Source organism: Maylandia zebra, linkage group LG17, assembly GCF_041146795.1.
Source record: "Maylandia zebra isolate NMK-2024a linkage group LG17, Mzebra_GT3a, whole genome shotgun sequence".
In the NCBI taxonomy this organism is placed as follows: Eukaryota; Metazoa; Chordata; class Actinopteri; order Cichliformes; family Cichlidae; genus Maylandia; species Maylandia zebra.
In genome coordinates this window covers 30,526,819-30,541,689 of record NC_135183.1, presented here as the reverse complement: position 1 = coordinate 30,541,689, position 14,871 = coordinate 30,526,819, and the positions used below count along the sequence as shown (strand labels likewise).

At 39.8% G+C, this 14,871-nt stretch overlaps 1 protein-coding gene across 4 annotated transcripts in view; it reads left to right on the top strand.

Annotated features, from left to right (window-relative positions):
• LOC101479985 (protein PHTF2) overlaps positions 1-14,871 on the top strand; it is a 58,547-nt gene that overhangs the window by 1,819 nt on the left and 41,857 nt on the right. For 3 of the 4 annotated variants that reach the window (XM_014409603.4, XM_014409600.4, XM_014409602.4), the window contains exon 2: positions 9,353-9,400. The exons of the other annotated variant lie outside the window; for it this stretch is intronic. The gene's annotated coding sequence lies outside the window, so the exon portion shown is untranslated. The remainder of the gene's footprint in view (positions 1-9,352; positions 9,401-14,871) is intronic. 4 annotated transcript variants of the gene reach the window in all.

Here is a 14,871-nt window from a genome sequence, read left to right as displayed (position 1 = left end):
TGGAAGTGATAGCAGAGCTGTACGTTTGATTTTTTTCAGAAATCTCTCCGTCAGAACATGCTATATCATGTTTAGGTAACTAGCGAAACTAGCGAGCTAACTTCCGCTAGCTTCCTGCTAACTTCTAACTCCGTTAAATGTAATAACTTGTTTTCATGGATGCCTGGAAGTTAAACTTTATAGTTACACCTGGTAAAGCAGCAATGTTGATCGTTTTATTAAAGATGAAAGAATTTTGACAGTTTTTAACTCTCAGTGATGCTGCAGTGTTGTTTGACCTGAAACATACGGAGTTTAGGACCCAGATTACTCCCACATATAAGAGCATCTTAGTCCGACAAATACGACAATAATGACGGCCGCTTGCATGTTCTGCAAAAAAATGTGCTTTGTCGTGTATCTGACGGACAACAACCAAACCAGTTCCACATCACGGAAGTTGCACCATTTTTACAAACCAATTCTGGTTCATCTGTTTCACTCAACAATCGGCCATGTGCGTATGAAAACAAAGGCACTGCGCATGCGCGTTTTACTCCCATTCTATCGCGATATTTCATTTTCCTATCGTTGCCTAACATTATACCGGTATTACCGTGAACGGTATAATATGGCCCAGCCCTACTGCCAGGTCTGTTGACTCGTGAAATCGCTTCTCTAGAACCTGTCTGACAACATGAAGAAGGCTAAAAGATCTCAAAAAGAAACTCTTCGTCTCACAATCTAAAGTGAAACTGAAGAACTGATGCGAAGCAAAGTTGTTGACATCTTCAGTCTGGAAAAGGTTATTTCTAAGGATTTGAGACTTCAGCGAAGGACAGTGAGAACCATTATCCAAAAATGGAGAGAACCTGAAATGGTGTTGACCCTTCCCAGGAGTGGCCAGCCTATTTTAAAAAAAAAATAAAAAAAATACTCCAAGAGTGCACCAGTTGAACACCAGCTGAACGCTTTGAAATGTCTGAGTCCTGTTACATCCAGCATAAAACTAACACAGCATTTCACAAAATGAACGTCATGATGTGTGTTTCTGTGACTTCCTGTGTAAACATGATCAACATTCAAACATGGTACTGTGATGGTCTGGGGCTGCTTTGCTTCTTCAGGACCTGGACAGCGTCCCGTGATTGATGTAATTATGGATTCTGCTCTATACTGGAAAATCCTGAAGGAGAATGTCCGGCCATCAGTTTGTGTCTCAAGCTCGCTTTGGTTATGCAAATTTTCCAAAACACACCAAGTCCACCTCCAAATAGACTTGAATCTGATTGAGATGCTTTGACCTTAAACAGGCTGTTCATACTTGGGAAAACTCTCCAGTGTGGTTGATTTAAAACAACTCTGCAAAGAAGAATGAGCCAAAATTCCTCCACAGTAACGTGAAACGCATAACAAATGATTTAAAATCAGATTTTTCTTTACTAGGTTTATCTTTGCCTGATATGTAAAATGTATTTGAGCTGAAACATGCACACGTATCAAGCAAAAACAGGAAGAAGTCTAGAAGGAGGCAAATGCTTTTTCACTTTATTTAACTACGAAGACCCATTTATATCAAATCTGGTTCAAGCTATACAAACACAATATTTAAAAAAGCAGCAAATACAGTGAAAGGTAGCGTATAGGACATAAAATGGCACAAAAAATATTAGTGCCCTCCTACACAGTCTTTTAAATCAATTAAAACATGCATCTAAGCAGCTATAATTTTGTCTGTTTTTTGTGGCTGTCCATAAACATTGCATTTCTTTTAACCAGCCAACTGCTTGCAGGCATACAGGTAATCGGAAGCCATCAGGGTGCCCATAGTCTGCTAAGCTGTGATGTACTCTGCTGCATGTGCTGCAGATATTGCTGAGGGCTACAGCCACTCTATTTAAAAAAAAACAACAATACAAATGTCCGTGCATGTCCTTCATATCTGTGTATCTCGACTAACAGATGTGCCAATATATGTGATAGGCCAGTAACAGCAGTTCGCCTCGTGCTCATCTACATTATTCAAATCTTTATCTGTCTCTTCTACTCTATTTTACTCTGCTTTAAAACCTGTTAGTGACTGTGTCAGAGAAGTGAAACTGCTGCAGGCTTCTGCAGGGGGTCAGGCTCTCAGTTTGGCAGGCCTACTGATTATCCAACAAGTTTATCGTTGAGCCTGTCTGTCTGCTCCAATGTCTGACCAACAAAGTCATCGCTCACCCAGATTTCTATCTGCAGTCATAATTCGACCTCTAAATTAGTCCGCTGTGTCGCACCGGTTGAGTTGCTTTTAAGCCTAAAAATCACTTTTTCCTATTAAGCCGTACACGCTGAAGAAGCAGATCAGATTATCCTGATTATCCTTACAAACACGGTGACAACAGCAGTAAAAATGATCAGCTGCTGAGTTTTTTCCGCTGTTGGAGCAGTTATACCTGACTGTGTTTGCAATTCAGCCAGGAGTGGAACATTTTTATTTTTATTTTTATTTTTTTAATCAAACTGCAAGTATGTGACTTGTGCAACAGCTAAGCAAACCTTTAATCTCGCTTGCTGTGAACCCCATGTACAGCTTATACTGTAGGGCCTTGTATTCGGGGTAGAGAAATATAGTTTTCTTAGACTCAGTAGGGTTGTGTTAGTCATATGATCATCAACAGGAATGGGTTTTCCCCAAAAGGAGCTACTAGGAACTACCTGTTTAACAAGAAAAAAACTGGGAATGATATCAGAGATCTCACTTAAATCCATTATGAAGTGCCTTTGAGCAAGGCAGATCAGTGCTCGTTTTCCTGCCTCGCTGCAGGAAGCTGTGGTTCAGAAGTGCAGTTTGTTTGTTTTCTTCCTGACAGAAAATAGCTCACTTTTGTGTTATGTTGCATATTCACTGTGGTGTTGCACACACATGGGATTCCTGTTAATGCCCAGACACACAAACAGGGTAGGACTCGGCAGCTCGTGTGCCTTTAAAACACTGATTAATCATCTGCTGGTCCACTACTACAAGTCAGACCATGTATCTGCACCGCATCGTTGTGTGCACACACAAATGTGACTTGTAGAGAGTGACTCCCTCGTTGAGTGGCCTTCTGTATATTTTTACACCCTTTGGACATTGCAAGAGTCTCTTGGTCCTGCAAGGCCTTAATTGTCATTTGTCTTCACCTGACAAAGTGTGGATGAAGGCATGCCCAAGGCTGGCTAAAGAGAGATCCCACTTCTTGCATATGTTCTCTGGGCTGTTATTTCTAGCTTTAGTAATTAAAGTAATTTAAAATAAAAGCAGTGTTTCTGTAAATAGTTTCTACTTTTGCACACGTGAGAGTGCATTCTCTGCATCTCAATCTCATCCTCACCTAGTCGCCTTAGTTGTCTCCTTGTTGCATTCCCCCTTCATTTATTTGTCTCTTTGAGGAGCTCTGAGACGATGGATTGCATTTTGTTTTGTGGAGCGTGAATCTGCCTGCAGAGCTTGTTATATCATCAGCTGCAACATGGTTATATCACACACTCATCTGCTATATTATTTTATGCTACGGCTGCAGCTTGGCCTGCATGGAAGTGATATCATGCGTAGAAATAAAGTCACTGCAGTGGTGATTGTGAGCAGAAAGGTCAGTTGACCTCATAATCACTTAACCATTTCTTTGTTATCACCTTAGCTGTACTGCAGCTAAAAGAGCAGTCAGTAACAAGGTGGCAGTGACCAGAAGCTGCAGTTGGGACTCCAACAGTTTACACAGGAAGTCACAGAAATGCACGCATCCTGTTAAGTCTGAATGCTGCTTTAATACAAAATAAGAACAAGGAAACACTTAGTAATGCCTCTGGAAATTCTTGTTCTATAAACGTCCCGAATCCACTAGGACTGGGCCATTTATTCTGAGCTTAATCTCAGTGGCGATTATAGCTTTCAGTGATTATGAGGACAAAATAGTCTGGGTAAAAAGATAACTTTTTTTTGTGATATACTAAATCAGCAGTCAAAATGCACAGCAACATTAAAGAAGAAAAATGGGCAGTTTTAGATATAGGGTGAAAGGTGGGTTACATCATGGACAGGTCAACAGTCCATCAGACTGCTAATAGACCGTCAACCAGTTTAGACTCACCTGTTTAAGCAGTAGTTGGACAGGAAAGCCAAACAGAGCAGCCAGACTCCTCAGAAAAGGTGTTTGAGCCCAGCAGCTCCTTGCTGTGTGGCACAAACTCAAATCACTGCAAAACCATCTCCCCTAAGACTTAATGGGGTCTGAGGACTTGTCCTCAATTTGGTGAAGGACCAGTGACCTTATCAAACGGATCTTTACCCAAGTTGTGCTCAAGGTCAAGGTTACATTTGCTGTTTTTACAGGCAGTAGCTTGTGAATTGTGAGCTAGATCTCATTAATGCTCTGGTTATAAATGCCACTTGTCAAAGACTCTATAAAGTTTATGAGAACTGTGTGTAATTAAAGCTCAATATAGTCTCCTCTTGACAGCTGGAGGTCTCTAATGAGCACATGTTAAATGGAAGAAAATCCACCTACATAAAAGAAATAAAATCAAATGTTTAATATTTAGTGGTGGATCAAGAGGTTATGTCCTGAGAGCTGGTAGGCATTTCAGTACATCAGGTTTTACCAGTGGGAGCATTTTGACTCTGGACCCGATGAGGATCCGTGCTAAACGCTGTAGTTCTGCTTGGATTGATACAGCTCTGTGCATTATCCTACTGGTGCCAGCTGATGTACACACACAGGTGCTTTTAATAATTTTTCTCAGAAAAGAGCTCTCTGTATGAAAGTTCTGCAAACTGGTCACACATCACGAGCTGATAAGAATATTATTGTGAACAGGAAGTGCAGCCAAACTGACAGGAGCATCGGACGCCTCTTGCAAGGTTTTGCAATTCAAAGTGATTGAGATCTTAGATTGGCTTTTTGGCAGCAAAGGGCAGGTTCCCCTCTTTTACACATCTAAGCTAAGGTAACCAACCAGCGTGATTGTTTCGTGCTTCTTCTTCCCCCATTTGGGATACATCTTCATCACTGTGAAACAAAATACTGGACTATAAGTGAAACTTACCACAAAGCCTCATATCTAAAGTCATAAGGTCTCAGCTGTGTTGCAAACTTTTTTTTTTAAATAAGCATCCTGTCTTATCTCTCTTAATGCGATAAGGAGATCATTTCATGACTCCCTGAGGTTACAAGTCATTCTTTAACTTGGGTAATTGCGAAGGGTTTTTACTGTTGTCCATCACTTCAGTATGACATTACAATAATGTAATAATGCTAATCATATCTGATCATTTACTAGCACAAATTACCTGAGTTTGTTTGTTTGTTTATTTTTATCTGAGTCTGATTGGTTTAAATGTAAATGCAATTTTCTCATAATTTTCTGAGTCGTAAAACTCTGATTCTAGGGGGAAAGTGTGGCGTTTTAGGAATTACTTCAGGACATGCTGGGACTGCCTGCCCTGTTATTACCTGGAAGGTTATTGTTGAGGGTAAATTGATGGCAATAACGACAGCATGTCGATGATGAAGGAAGAATTGTGAGGATGATTGTGATTATTCCAATCCTTCTCTTGACTTTAAACAAGAGCTGCCCTGTTAGGTTGAATATTTGGGTCCCTTGCTGCCTGTTGTTAATCATTACAGTTTCTGAGAATTCATACTGTCTGCAGGCAGACTTTCTGTGTTTGTGTTCATTTGAAGTTCAGCAAATGATACACGCTGCTTTTTAACCCCCCCTGTGGAGTCTCGTGACATGGACCCATGCCAAAGTCCAATTACACAGTGCTCAGGAGGCACTTGCACATGCATTAGAGCCCCATTTTAGTGAGTGACCAGTAGGGTTGCAAAGGGGCGGAAAATTTCCGGTAAATTTCCGAAAAGTTTCCGGTAAATTTCCATGGTAAGTTAAGCTTGGGAATTTTGGAAATATTCCATATTGGAAACTGTCCATGGAAATAATGGGAATTATGGAAATTAATGGGAATTTAGGAGAACTAACTGGGAATATATTATTTCCAAGCATAAATATAAACAGAAATCATAAGAAAACCTCCATGCAAAATGTTTTCAACAGATATTTAAACAGATTTATTTGTAAGTACAGTAGAATAGAACACGTTTCAATAACTTGTTTTATGGATGAATAAAAACAGAAATGTTGAGTTCAATATTACCATCCCCTAACCCCGCTCATTCAAAAATGCCCCCTGTCCAAAAATCTCCACAAAGTCCCATTCAAAAGGTTAAATGAAAAATGCCACTTATCCTCCAAAACGTCCCATTAAACATTCAAATCTTCCTTCAAGCAATCCTCTTTTCTCATTTTTGCTCAGTCAATAGACTCTTCCTGGACCTCATCATCATCATCCAACAACATGTCCACTTCCTCAGCATCCAACTCTGAGTCTTCCTCTTCAGTGTCACTTTCCAGCTTTGTTGAGGATGGATCTGTGTCAGGCTCAAAGAGCCGTAGGTTTGCCCGAATGCCGACCAGCTTTTCCACTCTCACATTTGTGAGCCTGTTGCGAACCTTTGTGTGGGTGTTCCCAAACAGTGACCAGTTGCGCTCGGAGGCGGCTGATGATGGTGGGATTTGGAGGAGGATGGAGGCTACAGGTGCAAGGGCCTCAGATTCACATAGTCCCTTCCACCAGGTGGCTGCAGATATGTGCTGGCATGACTGCCATATTCCATCCCCTTTCCAAAGGCCTTGCTTTGTTCGATACTTTGCCAAACTGCCTAGAACTTTGCCTTTATCGAGACCCAGGTGGTCAGACATGGCTGTAATGACCGCATAGGCACCGTTGATCTCTTCCCCGGAAAGTATGCCCTTGTCATATTTGGGGTCCAGCATGTATGCTGCTGCATGCACTGGCTTCATGCAGAACTCCCTCCGCTGTTCCAATGACTTGACCACAGCCGTTTCCTCTGCTTTCAGTAGTAGGGAAGTGGGCAGAATTGTCTGGATTTCTTCTTTGAGTTCTGCAAAAAGGCACTGGACATCTGACAAGATGGCACCATCCCCCTCTATCTTCGCTATTGCTGCTGCAATAGGTTTGAGGATTTTCTGACTGCTAGATACTCTTTCCCAGAACACATCATCCAAGATGACCTTCTTGATGTCACTGTCGATGCCTACAGACTGGGATATGGCCATCTCTTGCAGAGACTCCTTTCCCTCCAGAAGGCTGTCAAACATGATAACAACACCACCCCATCGCGTTATGCTGGGAAGCTTCAGTGTAGTACTCTTGTTCTTTTCCTTTTGCTTTGACAGAAATGTAGCGGAAGTTACTTGTTTGCCTTTAACATATTTCAGAACTTGCTTCACTCTCTTATTCAGAGTGTCCATTGTTTTTAGTGCCATTATGTCTTTTAGGAGAAGGTTTAGTGTATGGGCTGCACAGCCAATAGTAGTTATATGAGGGTAGGTCTCCTCCACATGTGCCCAGGCAACCTTCATGTTGGCTGCATTGTCAGTGACCAGTGCAAAAACCTTATCTGGTCCAAGGTCATTGATGATCACTTTTAGCTCATCTGCAATGTATTGGCCTGTGTGTCTGTTTTCCTTTATGTCTACACTCTTGTAGAACACAGGCTGAGGAGTGGTGATTATGTAGTTAATAATTCCTTGTCCCCTGATATTGGACCATCCATCAGAGATGACTGAAATACAGTCAGCTTGGTCAATGGTCTGTTTCACCTTTGCTTGAACTCGACTGAACTCTTCATCCAGTAGATGAGTAGACAATGCATGTCTGGTTGGGGGAATGTATGCTGGTCGGAGAACATTCAAAAATCTCTTCCAGTACACATTGGATGTCAGCATCAGGGGTGAGCCAGTTGCATAGATTGCACGAGCGAAACACTCATCTGCGTTTTTCTGGCTAGTGTCATCCATAAAATCAAAGAATCCTCTGATGCCAGAGGGACCAGGAGCTGATGAGTGGGTATCTGACTCTGATACAGCTGAAACAGATTCATTTTCCCCTTGAGTGGAACTCCTGGCTGCTGCATGTGTTGGGCCTTGAGGAATTTTTTTGCACTTTGCAATGTGCTGCTGCATTTTTGTGGCATTCTTCACGTACGTCTTATCACAATACTTACACATATATACAGATTTCCCTTGTACATTAGCTGGTGTAAAATGTCTCCACACATCAGATAGCGCACGTGGCATTTTTCTGTAAAATAAAACAAGAGCTTGTAAAAATGCTAATGCAATGCAAGAGATCGTAATAATACAATTGCAATATGATAATAAACAGATATAAATAGTAAGGCTAGCTAAACAACTGGAATGATCTTCAAAACAAAACAACCAAATGAGGAAGCTAGCATCTTCTTTATGTTATACTAGCTATGGCTTATTTAGCATCTAACAGATGCTAGCATTTTATTTAGCATCTAACAGATGCTAGCATTTTATTTAGCATCTAACAGATGCTAGCATTTTATTTAGCATCTGATTAGATGCTAGCATTTTATTTAGCATCTGATTAGATGCTAGCATTTTATTTAGCATCTGATTAGATGCTAGCATTTTATTTAGCATCTGATTAGATGCTAGCATTTTATTTAGCATCTGATTAGATGCTAGCATTTTATTTAGCATCTGATTAGATGCTAGCATTTTATTTAGCATCTGATTAGATGCTAGCATTTTATTTAGCATCTGATTAGATGCTAGCATTTTATTTAGCATCTGATCAGATGCTAGCATTTTATTTAGCATCTTATCAGATTGCTATCTACCAGATTAATACATTTTATGTGATATTCACAATTTAAACATTTAATGAATATATTTTCCCATAATATCATCAAAACTTACCTCACTTGTTAAGTCCATAGGCTCAAATGTGTGCCTTTAATACTCTTTGTCCTTCAGGCTCAAAAGTGTGGTCCATGTGTACATGTGATGGAGGCATGCACAGTGCCAGTAGGTGGTCTCAATAGCCATGCAGCAAGCTTGTGCTCTGTACATGTGATTAAGGAATGGCATGGATATTCAAGTGTATTTGAATTGCATTTGTTTGTTTTTGTCAATATTATGCTAAAATATACTTTCCTCAACTATATTTAAGTTCCCTAAGAAGAGCCAACCTTCAATTTTGAAAATTCCCACTTTATTCCCATAAATTCCCGTTAATTCCCGTTTATTCCCATAAATTCCCGTTAATTCCCGTTAATTCCCATGGAAAGATTCCATCTTTGAAAATTCCGGGAATTTTGCAACCCTAGTGACCAGAAAGCCAGTATAGTACGTGAGAGCCTGAGATGCACACAAACACCTGCTGTTGCTTTGAACCTCAAATGCGATCGTTTCATTGCAAGTAGTCTGAAACGACACTCTTTCTGTTTTACAGTCGTCTGGTTTCAACAGTCTCCAGTCAAGCTACACGGCCCAAACAGAGGTGAGTCCTGTGTCTGAGTGCCCTCTGAATGAAATGGAGGAGATTCTTGAAACCTCACACAGACGGTTATGAGGGTGTCTTTAGTCAAGCTTACACACAGAGCTGCTCTGCTCAGATGGCAACAGCAGTTCATGAGTTCTGTTCACTGTCTGAAAAAGAGAGACAGATGGAAAAATGAGACTGTGAAAAAAGCAATACTTCCCTTTTGAGAAGGTCAGACAAGTAGCAAACACTTGGTGTTTGTGTGTGCGCGCGTCAAGTGAACAAAGTCTGTGGTTGGTATTCGTGGTGTGTGTGTTTGTTGGACTGTGTTTTCCAGTCCAACAAGTTGCCACTGACTAGGGGTGACACAAAATTGCCCAAAAAATACACATTTTTGGGGCAATTTCGAGTTGGCTCTGCCAATCAGTAATCTACGTGGTATGCACCCTCAAAACTGGATCGCAACAAATTGGCGCTTTTGAGAGTACGTTTGCTGATAGTAACGCCATGTTGTTCAGCTAATAACACAAGGATTTCATCATTTGTGAAGCCATGCTGAAAATAATCAGCAATTTGTGCATTCATGACTGGCTGTAATATTGGTAGCTTAGCTGTAGCATTTGTAGCTGAGGGCTTCAGTTTCCGGGTAACAAGGAAATGACGTCATTCACGTAGATTACTGATTGGCAGCGCTAACTCGAAATTTTGAGTCATTAACTAAAAATTTGGAGAAAAGTCAAAATTTCGAGCTACTTTTCTCGAAATGTGTAGTTAATAACTTGAAATTTTGAGTTATTTTCTCGAAATTTTTTTCTTTGTGTGGCGGAAACGGGCTTTCATATCCATCAGCAACTTAAAAAAATGAAATTAAAGCCATCATGGTAGTGTCAAAAATTCCAGTTCCTCTAATGGCCACAGGTTCCAAAAGTGAGTAAGACCCCAAATTAAACAAAAGTATTTTTCTCTAGAATACTACCCTGTGCAACACTCATCTGAAGGCTTAAATTTAGGGATGTGCCTGTTTTGATTGGCAGCTACCGTGACAAAGGAGCTGTAACCTTAGTTACTTGCGAGGCCTCACCTTTATTAATTCGACGCACTGAACTGGACCTGTGAGCAATGTTTGTTTGTTTCAGTGCCATTTCAAATATTTTCACTGTAATTATCTGACAAAGGATGTTGGTGTCTGTGACTTGCAGTCCGTCTGAGTCTTTCGGTATCAATCCGATACCAAAAGTAAATACAGGACAGTAGTGCCTAAAGACTTGTAGGTTACAGTTAAAGGTTATTATAATCAGACATTCTTCATAAATCAGGTTTCAGGTAAAAATATATATACATTTTTTGTTTAAAATCGAATAATTTACATATTGTCATACTGTTATTATTTTAATGTCTGAATATAGTCTGTAGTAATCAGTCTAAACTAACATTAACTAATGCTGAAGATCTTATGTACCTGGTTACTCATTGCCTCTCTGAAAGAAGTGTAACGGTGAGCTGTGTCTGTGCTGGGGTCTGGGTCTGTGTGATTAATTTCCTTCCTCCTCGCTTCGTTTCTTTTTCTGTTTGTTCTGGGATAAAGGGTTTTTCTTTTTTGTGGTCTTTCATGTCTTTATTTAAGTTGTTGCCACGGTAGAGAGTCTCCTTCCAACCCGTGTCAGTGTTAGCAGTGTTTTCATTTACAGCTGTAAAGTAGCTCTACACATGGTCGTCTTTCTCACCTGCTACATGTTAGTGGGGGAGGAGGGGGCGGAGCATCGTTTGCACAGACATGTCTACTTTCTGATGAACTTGAGCAATGTATCTGTGCTTCTCATGCTGTTTTATTTTATTTTTATTTGTTTTTATTTCTAGTCTTTGATGTTTTTTAGCCCCTGTCACTTTTGTGGTAAACTCCCCTGCCTCTCCCTTCCTTGTTTAAGCTTACTTTACAGCTTAAATGTCGAACTACATGCTGCTGAGTTGTTGGAAGAATGCACGCTAGTACGTTTGCATTGGTTGCAAATACACAAACATGATGCCATAAAACACACGTTAACCTGTTAGCAATAAGTACCACACATGCAGGTCTGCATTTCAGCTGTACAGTCTCCACTCACATGTACAAATATGGTCTCCTCTGGGTCCAAAACATGGTGTCAGCTGACAGTGAAACATCATCTGCCTCAACAGAGAGGCATGAAATCACAGTGGCTACACTTTTCCTTTTTATGTGCAGTATAGTAACTATGCCAGTAGCCACCAATCATACAATCAAAACAAGCTGCAGTAATAACTAATTATCTAGTGTAGCTACAACTGCTGTACAAACTTAAGTCAATGGACATAATCTTTCTTTGAATAGTTTCTCCAGCTCTTTGCACTTGTATTTTAATGAAACCCGCTGTCCACAAAAAGACACGTAAAAGGCAAAGTGAACTAATAACATTACAATTTTTGTTTTGTTTATAGGCATTATGAATTTATTATTATTATTATTAGTAGTAGTAGTAGATGTATGTATGCATTGTTATATTCTGTTTTTGTTTGTTTCAGTGCAAATTTGATGAAGCATCCAAATGTTGGACATGCATATGAGATGATTCGAGTTTGCTTTCAAGTTGTGCCTAAGGCAGAAAAGCTGCTTACCTGAGGCATTTTGTATGAATATATTTATTTATTGAAGCGTAGTAATAATAATGCTCAGTGAAAATTGTACAAGGGAAACGTGCAGATGCTTGGTCCTAAATTATGAACACACGAATGATCTACATGCACACGTTACATTCTTCCTGTGGCTGTAGAATCAGGCCTATGAGATGGAAGACAGGTGTGTTTTATGATTATTGCTCGCTTTGGTCTCTCATTGAGGTATTTGTAGTTTATACCTCAATACTTACTGGGATGTAGAGCAGCACTGAAGGCTTTCCACTACTGAAAATTAACCTGACTCCTGCTTATGAGTTACTCTAGATGGATGTGTCATAAACATGGAATATTTTGTGGCAGATCTCAAATTTGGCAGACACAGTTTAAGCCAGATTTTAACTTCATGGCTTTTAGTATCTGAATGCATTCCTGATTGCTCTGATCAGTTTAATGGGCATCATTACACTCAATTATTTGTCCAAATAATGAGATGTGAGGCTTGACAGATGGATGGATTTCTGAATTGACTGGCTTGCAGTTTTGAGTTTTTCTCACATGAAGGGACTGAAGTTTAGCGTGTGGTTGTTTTGATAAAATTAACTTGTGTTTTGCATGTTGTTGAAGCCTAGTTGTAAAACTTAAAAACAGATGACACTGGCTGCGTCCTCCAACCACAAAGGCCCTTTTCTATGTTTAGAGTTGTAAATATAACTTCATTTAAAGCCTGTATTTAAGTGAAACTGCTACAGACAACCAAGAAGCTGTTGTGTTTTTTGTTTTTTTTTGTTTTTTTGGAAAGTCTTGCTCATTTGATTTGTCTTGTCTAACAAACTGTTCAGCTTAAACAAACATCACAGTTAAATGTCCAATTTGCTGTCTGTTTATAAGGGTTTACGGTAGATCAACTGTAAGGTTGTTTGGTGTGACTTGAGATAGTCAGGAAATCACCCTAGAACACCTTTGACTCTCTATTGCCGTCCGTGCAGCCTCATGTTTCCTGCAGGCATGCACACATGTGCCCTCTCACCCAGCCCAGAGAGGTAACCTACTCCCATCATGAAACATGAAGCACCCAGATAGGAGGAGAGCAGCTAGTGTTACACATCACAAGATACGAGACTTGTGAAGGAGGTCTCCTCCTGTGCTCATGTTTTCATTAGAGATCCCAAAGACACATGATCCGACTGTCAGTTTGTATTAGAAGTGAGTAGGATGGAAAAATGAAGAAGTTTGTTTTATAATGCAGTTTTCTGTCTTGACTGAAGACATGTCTAGTTATGATATTGTAAAACAAGCTCTGGGAACTGCTTTGCTAAAGATCGCACCATGATGAGGCACCTTCTTCTAACCCTACCTGACTCTTTCAGTCATGTGTAGGTTTGTTTTCAAGTAGCAAAATTGGGGAAAAAGAAGCGGAATTTCTTGTCTTTTCCATCTCTTTTTGAAGTTTGAACAGCATTGAAGGCCTCTAACCTGTTTAGTCTAACAGCCCATCGTTTTAAGCTCATCATTTTAGCTATGTAAGCTTTCCTTATATGCAGATAAAACCTGTTTCGTGAACTCTTACTGCTACAAATGTAAAACCTAAAGTGACTCATTTCAGCCAGCATCCAAAACCTCCGATGTTAATTTGGTTTGATGAGGAAGTGAAACAATGTATACACTTGTATATGACAAGGATTAGGCAAGCATACACTGCACTTACTGACCGTAGCTGTGTTTTGTTTTGTTTTTTGTTTTTTTTGTTTTTTTTCTAGAGGAAATTTAGGGAACAAAACATTAAACAGCATGTCAGTTTTGCCCAATATTGGACTCTTGAATCTGGCTTCCATTGCCTGTTGGTAAAGTTTTACTTTGCTATTTTCCCCCCAGTGTTGAAAAGTGTCTTTCATTGGTTTAAACACTTTCAAATACTGTGAATAAGAAAAGTGCATGTGTGCGTCATTGCTGCCAGGCACCTGCTGCACTGTTGCATCCTGTTTCAAATAAAGCTGTGAGCTCAAAGTTCAAACGAGTTAATAGTCCTCTATTTTCAGTCTTGTAGTGTCACTGCTTCTTTTGGCATAAGCTTATCGTATATGTCTTTAAAAATAAAAGGATGTGCTCTAAAATTCAGGCAAGACTGGGCCTTGTTTGTTGTTTTGTTTTTTTGCCTCAGCCTAACCAGTGTTTTTAAATGTGAAAATAGTGTAGTCGGTCTAAAAATAACAGACTTAAATAGTGCTGATTTACTGTAATAGGCAGTGATAGACAGTAACAGAGTTGCTGGACCACATTTACTTACACGAGACACAAACCACACTCTTGTAGGTGAAGGTTTCGTGTTTGATCCTTTCACAACCTGCTTTTTATGTGGACTCTCTCACTCTACGTTTACTTACATCTGTCGGACTGATACATTAGACATTAAAGGGTTACCTACACAAACCAAAGCCCGCAACTTGCATTATTATTTGCAGTAAGCGTCAGCTCCACTGAGCTGCCCAACAAATGAGATGAATGGGTTGCATTGAAAGAACCTAAATTTCTAGCTAAATTATTAACTGAGAAAAATGTGATGAATAATGTTTTGTTTTTAATTTGAACATTATAAGTTACTTCCAATAATGTGAAATTTTCTGTGTGTGGTTGTCTCTGTGTCTTGCAGAGCAAATGAGTGTAACTGTGAGGTGCCAGATTAAAAAGTCAGAGGGTGGCAGGTTGTGTAACCAATTATGTAAAATGTAATGAGAACTATTATTTAAAAAAAAATCTGCCTCACACCACTTGTAGTCACCTCACCCTCACCCTCACTCAGAACTTATGGAGCTCATGTTTTCTTGGAAAATGCCAAAAAACAAATTGTTTTGAGAGAGATG